General features: G+C 43.1%; 1 protein-coding gene across 2 annotated transcripts in view; it reads left to right on the top strand.

The window, feature by feature from the left end:
• Positions 1-1127: 1127 nt before the first annotated feature.
• LOC109904628 (ninein) overlaps positions 1128-8660 on the top strand; it is a 57794-nt gene continuing 50261 nt past the window's right edge. The window contains exon 1 of one of the 2 annotated variants that reach the window (XM_031787713.1): positions 1128-1538. The gene's annotated coding sequence lies outside the window, so the exon portion shown is untranslated. The remainder of the gene's footprint in view (positions 1539-8660) is intronic. The other variant, XM_031787712.1, reaches the window with a different exon arrangement.

Below are 8660 nucleotides of genomic sequence, written 5' to 3'. Positions count from 1 at the left end.
GGTCCCCGGCCCCCATACTTGGATACTTTGGCTGGTGCGCCTTTGGATGCTTGGATACTCCTCGAATACTCTCTCCTCTCTCCTTCTCAAAACCCATTGGAGGAGAATGTCAGAGGGGCGGGACCTATTTACACACCATTACAACACTCTACATAGCCATAATAGCCATAATCTCTATCCCCTTAACTTTTTTTGTAATGTTTACTGTACCCCTTTTTAAATTGTTTATTTCACTTTGTTTATTATCTATTTTAAATTGTTTATTTCACTTTGTTTATTATCTATTTAACGGGTTTTGGTTTCACATGCCAATAAAGCCTTTGGATTTCATTGAGATGAGAGAGGACGCGAAGAGTGGTCAATTGAGATTCTCCCAATGACTGAATCAAGTCCGATTGAGATTCTACCAATGACTGAATCAAATCTGATTGAGATTCTCCCAATGACTGAATCAAATCTGATTGAGATTCTCCCAATGACTGAATCAAATCTGATTGAGATTCTCCCAATGACTGAATCAAATCTGATTGAGATTCTCCCAATGACTGAATCAAATCTGATTGAGATTCTCCCAATGACTGAATCAAGTCCGATTGAGATTCTCCCAATGACTGAATCATGTCCGATTGAGATTCTCCCAATGACTGAATCATTTCCGATTGAGATTCTCCCAATGACTGAATCAAATCAGATTGAGATTCTCCCAATGACTGAATCAAGTCCGATTGAGATTCTCCCAATGACTGAATCAAGTCCGATTGAGATTCTCCCATTGACTGAATCATTTCCGATTGAGATTCTCCCAATTACTGAATCATGTCCGATTGAGATTGTACCAATGACTGAATCATGTCCTATTGAGATTGTACCAATGACTGAATCATGTCCGATTGAGATTGTACCAATGACTGAATCATGTCCGATTGAGATTGTACCAATGACTGAATCATGTCCGATTGAGATTCTACCAATGACTGAATCATATCCGATTGAGATTCTCCCAATGACTGAATCAAGTCCGATTGAGATTGTACCAATGACTGAATCATGTCCTATTGAGATTGTACCAATGACTGAATCTGGTCCGATTGAGATTCTCCCAATGACTGAATCATGTCCGATTGAGATTCTCCCAATGACTGAATCATGTCCGATTGAGATTCTCCCAATGACTGAATCAAGTCCGATTGAGATTGTACCAATGACGACATCCGTACGACTCCAGTGCATTTCAACGCGTCACCACCCCTTCCTCCCTGAAGAGCGTTTCAAAATCTGAAAGGAGAGGCAGCAGGATGCAGAAGGCATTTTAGCGTACTGAACCAGAATAAACCGTTTTGACAACGAAATAAAAAAAATTAAGTAGGACAACCGTGACACGCAACCCCAAAACAAGAAGTTTAATCATCAAGTTTCGTTTTTTTTTATTTAGAAAAATACCAAAGACGGAACGTTGTTGGGAAACTTTGTAGCGGGCTTCCTAAAACACGATCAGAGAGGAGGAATAGGCATCCTCCGAGTTAGTGGAGTTGCTGTGGGTAAGTTTGTAGCATTTAAAAAAAAATTGATCTATTATTTCAAAACATGTCAACTTCATTACCTACCAGGCTCGTAGGCAACGATCCCCCAAAAATGTAATACACATTGAACGGGGTGGTTTCGTTCTTACACGCCGCCGAAGACATTTCAACATGGTCTTCATGCAGCGCCCTGTTTTTCGCTTTCTTCGACCATATTTTCCTTGCCTGCAAATCGACATTACTATACCGTTAGACTTTTTTCAAAGCATTATCATCACAAAAAGTATATTGACAGAAATGCTCCAGTCGTGCGTGCCTCGTAACAATGTATCTATGTTCCAATCGTCGCGTTTTGAACAAGGTAACAAGCAGAATTTAGTTTGGTTACTTTGTTGTAACCTGTTAACCGAGTCTCCGCATGAATCATTTGGCTCTCTGCCCTTTGACCCTCCTAAGTGCCCAGGGAAAGTTGCGTGTGTGCGCACGCAAAAGTATGTGGACACTCCTTCAAATGAGTGGATTCGTCTACTTCAGCCACACCCGTTGTTGACCGGTGTATAAAATCGAGCACACCGCCATGCAATCTCCATAGACAAACACCAGCAGTAGAATGGTGTTACTGAAGAGCTCAGTGACACGTTTTTAACGTGGCAAGGTCTTCGGATGCCCTGCCAGAGCTGCCGGCAGTCAACTGTAAGCGCTGTTATTATGAAGTGGAAATGTCTAGGTGCAACAATGGCTCAGCCGTGACGTGGTAGGACACACGTAGCGTGTAAACATCGTCTCTCCTCGGTTGCAACACTCACTATGAAGTTCCAAACTGCCTCTGGGAGCAAGAGATCTGTTCGTCAGGAGCATCGTGAAAGTGGGTTTCCGTGGCTGCACACAAGCCTAACATCACCATCAGATGTTAATGGTCACATGCACAGGGTTAGCAGATGTTATTGGTCACAGGGTTAGCAGATGTTATTGGTCACAGGGTTAGCAGATGTTATTGGTCACAGGGTTAGCAGATGTTATTGGTCACAGGGTTAGCAGATGTTATTGGTCACAGGGTTAGCAGATGTTATTGGTCACAGGGTTAGCAGATGTTATTGGTCACAGGGTTAGCAGATGTTATTGGTCACAGGGTTAGCAGATGTTATTGCGAGTGTAGCAAAATGCTTGTGCTTCTAGTTTTAACAGTGCAGCAATATCTAACAAGTAATCTAACAATTCCACAACAACTACCTAATAACCCCAAATATAAGCAAAGGGATGGAATAACAATATATACATATAAATATATGGATTAGCGATGGTCGAGCGGCATAGGCAAGATGCCATAGATGGTATAAAATGCAAGATTTGAAAATATTTATCAAAGTGACTAGTGATCCATTTATTAGTGGCCAATGATTTCATGTCTGTATGTAGGTAGCAGCCTCTCTGTGTTAGTGATGGCTGTTTAACAGTCTGATGGCCTTGAGATGGAAGCTATTTTTCATTCTCTTGGTCCCTGCTTTGATGCACCATACGCAATGTTTGTGTTTAATTGCTATATTGTAATTACTTCGCCACCATGGCCTATTTATTTCCTTAACTTACCTCATTTGCACTCACTGTATATAGACTTTTTGTTTTCTTTTGTTCTACTGTATTATTGACTGTATGTTTTGTTTATTCCATGTGTAACTCTGTGTTGTTGTATGTGTCGAATTGCTACGCTTTATCTTGGCCAGGTCGCAGTTGCAAATGAGAACTTGTTCTCAACTAGCCTACCTGGTTAAAGAAAGGTGAAATAAAAAATGCCAAGTGTCTGCTGGTTTGGTGTAAAACTGGCCGCCATTGGACTCTGGAGTAGTGGAAACGTGTTCTCAGGTGAAGTGTGATTCATCACTCCAATCTGGCAGTCTGATGGAGGAATTTGGGTTAGGTGGATGCCAGGAGAACGCTACCTGCCCCAATGCATAGTGCCAACTGTAAAGTGTGGTGGAGGAATAATGGTCTGGGGATGTTTTTCATGGTTCGGGCTAGGCCCTTTAGTTCCAGTGAAGGGAAATCTTAATGACAACAGCATACAGTGACAATGTAGACAATTCTGTGCTTTGTTGAAACAGTTTGGGGAAGGCATTTTCCTGTTTTCAGCATGACAATGCCCCCGTGCACAAAAACGAGGTCCATACAGAAATGGTTTGTAGAGATTGATGTGGAAGAACTTGACTGGCCTGCAACAGAGCCCTGACCTCAACTAGAGGTCGACCGAATATGATTTTTCAACGCCGATACCGATTATTGGAGGACCAAAACAAGCCGAAACAGATTAATCTGCCAATTTTAATTTGTATTTATATATATATATATATGTGTATATATGTATATATATATGTATGTTTTTTAATGAACACTTATTTTAACTTCATATGATGCACAATAAAATCAATTTAATCTCAAATAAATAATGAAACATGTTCAATTTGGTTTAAATAATACAAAAACAAAGTGTTGGAGAAGAAAGTAAAAGTGCAATATGTGCTATGTAAAAAAGCTAACGTTTCAGTTCCTTGCTCAGAACATGAGAACATATGAAAGCTGGTGGTGGTGAGTCTTCAATATTCCCAGGTAAGAAGTTTTAGGTTGTAGTTATTATAGGAATTATAGGACTATTTCTCTCTATACCATTTTGTATTTCATATACCTTTGACTATTGGATGTTCTAATAGGCACTTTAGTATTGCCAGCCTAATCTCAGGAGTTGATCGGCTTGAAGTCATAAACAGCGCTGTGCTTCAAGCATTGCTAAGAGCTGCTGGCAAATGCAGTAAAGTGCTGTTTGAATGAATGCTTACGAGCCTGCTGCTGCCTACCACCGCTCAGTCAGACTGCTCTATCAAATCATAGACTTCATTATAATATAATAAACACACAGAAATACGAGCCTTAGGTCATTAATATGGTCAAATCCAGAAACTATCATTTCTAAAACAAAACGTTTATTCTTTCAGTGAAATAAGGAACCGTTCTGTATTTTATCTAACGGGTGGCATCCATAAATGTAAATATTGCTGATACATTGTAACAACTTTCAATGTTATGTCATAATTCTGTACAATTCTGGCAAATTAGTTACGGTCTTTGTTAGGAAGAAATGGTCTTCACACAGTTCGCAACGAGCCAGCCGGCCCAAACTGCTGCATTTACTCTGACTCTGTCAGAACGCAAGAGAAGTGACACAATTTCCCTAGTTCAAATTTATTACACGTGCGTAACAGGTGGTCAGCCTGCCACTTGCGTAACAGGTGGTCAGCCTGCCACTTGCGTAACAGGTGGTCAGCCTGCCACTTGCGTAACAGGTGGTCAGCCTGCCACGTGCGTAACAGGTGGTCAGCCTGCCACGTGCGTAACAGGTGGTCAGCCTGCCACGTGCGTAACAGGTGGTCAGCCTGCCACACAGTCTCCTCGTGGATTGCAATGTAATCGGCCATAATCGATGTCCAAAAATGCCGATTACCGATTGTTATGAAAACTTGAAATCGGTCATTCCGAAAAATCGGTCGACCGCTAACCTCAACCCTATCGACCACATTTGGGATGATTTGGGGGATGAATTAGAAAGCCCATAGAGAGCCAGGCTTAATCGCACAACATCAGTTGCCCGACCTCACTAGTGCTCTTGTGACTGAATAGAAGCGGATTCGTCTACTTCAGCCACACCCGTTGTTGACAAGTTCCTGCAGCAACATTCCATCGTCTAGTGGAGGCTGTTATAGCAGCAAAGGGGGGTTTACCCAACTTCATATTAACACCCATGATTTTGGAATGAGATGTTCAATGAGCAGGTGTCCACATACTTTTGGTCATGTAGTCTCCTGGATGGGTCATATTAGTTTCATTTCTCTACTTCCTGTATTGTTATTATGACGGTCTTATCAGAGCATGGTCATATTGTTTTGGCAACATTCACCGTCCAGTTTAACATTAACATGATAGTGTAGTTTAAAAAAATATTTATTTAACCTTTTACTTAACCGGGCAAGTCAGTTTTAAAAAAAACAAATTCTTATTTTCAATGACGGCCTAGGAACAGTGGGTTTAACTGCCTTGTTCAAGGGCAGAACGACAGATTTTTACCTTGTCAGCTCGGGGATTCGGTCTTGCAACCTTTCGGTTACTAGTCCAGCGCTCTAGGCTACCTGCCGCCGCATGGTAAACCTATGAAACAGTCATTTCTTCCATTTAATTACTTGGATATTATGCTCTAGGTTGCATTATTGGCTGTTATGCATCTGTTTGTACTGACCTTGTGCTGAGAGCTTGTTCTGCATGTTGTTTTGTGCTGAGAGCTTGTTCTGCCTGTTGTTTTGTGCTGAGAGCTTGTTCTGCCTGTTGTTTTGTGCTGAGAGCTTGTTCTGCCTGTTGTTTTGTGCTGAGAGCTTGTTCTGCCTGTTGTTTTGTGCTGAGAGCTTGTTCTGCCTGTTGTTTTGTGCTGAGAGCTTGTTCTGCCTGTTGTTTTGTGCTGAGAGCTTGTTCTGCCTGTTGTTTTGTGCTGAGAGCTTGTTCTGCCTGTTGTTTTGTGCTGAGAGCTTGTTCTGCCTGTTGTTTTGTGCTGAGAGCTTGTTCTGCCTGTTGTTTTGTGCTGAGAGCTTGTTGTGCCTGTTGTTTTGTGCTGAGAGCTTGTTGTGCCTGTTGTTTTGTGCTGAGAGCTTGTTGTGCCTGTTGTTTTGTGCTGAGAGCTTGTTGTGCCTGTTGTTTTGTGCTGAGAGCTTGTTGTGCCTGTTGTTTTGTGCTGAGAGCTTGTTGTGCCTGTTGTTTTGTGCTGAGGGCTTGTTGTGCCTGTTTTGTGCTGAGGGCTTGTGCTGAGGGCTTGTGCTGAGGGCTTGTGCTGAGGGCTTGTGCTGAGGGCTTGTGCTGAGGGCTTGTTGCGCCTGTTGCTTTGTGCTGGCCCTTTGCTGAGGGCTTGTTGCGCCTGTTGCCATGGATATGTTGACTCAACACACCGATGTTGTTTAATGAAGACTGCCCTGGTGACAATGTAAATCATTCACATTGAAATGATACTAGTAGACCTTTTATGAGAGGTGTGTGTGTCTACTTGGTTAGACCTATCTGAAACGATAACGCATGCTTAAATAAGTTTATGTGCAACTGTTATTCTGGGTCACAAATGGTGCACTTCTCCATATTATGTATTGGACAACCTATGGGCCCTGTGGTGATTCTGAACCATGGCCGGAATCTCTGACGTGGTGATTCTGAACCATGGCCGGAATCTCTGACGTGGTGATTCTGAACCATGGCCGGAATCTCTGACGTGGTGATTCTGAACCATGGCCGGAATCTCTGACGTGGTGATTCTGAACCATGGCCGGAATCTCTGACGTGGTGATTCTGAACCATGGCCGGAATCTCTGACGTGGTGATTCTGAACCATGGCCGGAATCTCTGACGTGGTGATTCTGAACCATGGCCGGAATCTCTGACGTGGTGATTCTGAACCATGGCCGGAATCTCTGACGTGGTGATTCTGAACCATGGCCGGAATCTCTGACGTGGTGATTCTGAACCATGGCCGGAATCTCTGACGTGGTGATTCTGAACCATGGCCGGAATCTCTGACGTGGTGATTCTGAACCATGGCCGGAATCTCTGACGTGGTGATTCTGAACCATGGCCGGAATCTCTGACGTGGTGATTCTGAACCATGGCCGGAATCTCTGACGTGGTGATTCTGAACCATGGCCGGAATCTCTGACGTGGTGATTCTGAACCATGGCCGGAATCTCTGACGTGGTGATTCTGAACCATCACGTTGGCGGCTCGTCTTTACCTCGAAGCGGTAAATATGTTTTAGTTTGAGGTGCTGGTGTCCACAACATGGCTTTCCCTTTTATAATCCATGATTGTCTGGAGTTTTCGTGTGGCTTCGGCTCGGACCATTTACACTAGGTGTGAGCAGAACATGTTGAGCATCTGATTGGGGTTGACCCCAATTAGTCATCTATTGTGGAAGCCTAGACTAAAAGCCAATGTTATGCTTTATCTGGAAATGTGGCCTGAGGCTCCATATGTAGGGTGTGACACAATTGCAGAGCCTCCGGAGGCCAAATCCAGCTCTGTACCACAATGCGGAGGGCTCTGTATATCATTGACATGATTGGTTGATGGTAGGTGGGGCGGTACATCCTGTAAACACAAACTCACTTCCTTGACAACAGATGCCAGAAGTATGAATGTCCTGACTTCTGCAGAGGCCGTTCATGTCCTGACTTCTGCAGAGGCCGTTCATGTCCTGACTTCTGCAGAGGCCGTTCTTGTCCTGACTTCTGCAGAGGCCGTTCTTGTCCTGACTTCTGCAGAGGCCGTTCTTGTCCTGACTTCTGCAGAGGCCGTTCTTGTCCTGACTTCTGCAGAGGCCGTTCTTGTCCTGACTTCTGCAGAGGCCGTTCTTGTCCTGACTTCTGCAGAGGCCGTTCTTGTCCTGACTCTCTCCAGAATGCGCGGCTCTCTCCAGAATGCGCGGCTCTCTCCAGAATGCGCGGCTCTCTCATGCCAATTTTGTGCACATTCATTGTTTCATAACTTGTGTGAATTGTTTGCGTTTGATTGTTAGTGTACAGTGGTTATTGACAGTGTTTGTTACTTTGTTTATAGTAATTACTTTTAATGCATTCAATATTATTATTCCATTCTTCCTGTTCTCATTGTCGGAGTGGACACATTGTTTGCAGCGTGCATAACCTAATGTTATACTTGTGAGTTTATTTAATTTAAGTTCTGTCAATTTTAGAATTGTCTTTTTGTTTGGAGCGCTCCTGTCAATGTTGTGTAAGGACACGCAGGCATAGAAGTAGACCTATAGGCTACCTGATTACACATAGAAGTAGACCTATAGGCTACCTGGCCTGATTACACATAGAAGTAGACTTATAGACTACCTGATTACACATAGAAGTAGACCTATAGGCTACCTGGCCTGATTACACATAGAAGTAGACCTATAGGCTACCTGATTATACATAGAAGTAGACCTACAGTGCCTTGCGAAAGTATTCGGCCCCGTTGAACTTTGCGATCTTTCGCCACATTTCAGGCTTCAAACATAAAGATATAAAACTGTATTTTTTTTGTGAAGAATCAACAACAAGTGGGACACAATCATGA

The sequence above is a fragment of the Oncorhynchus kisutch genome, linkage group LG14 (genome assembly GCF_002021735.2).
Source record: "Oncorhynchus kisutch isolate 150728-3 linkage group LG14, Okis_V2, whole genome shotgun sequence".
In the NCBI taxonomy this organism is placed as follows: Eukaryota; Metazoa; Chordata; class Actinopteri; order Salmoniformes; family Salmonidae; genus Oncorhynchus; species Oncorhynchus kisutch.
The sequence above is the reverse complement of the archived record's forward strand: the minus strand, read 5'-3'. Positions and strand labels throughout refer to the sequence as shown.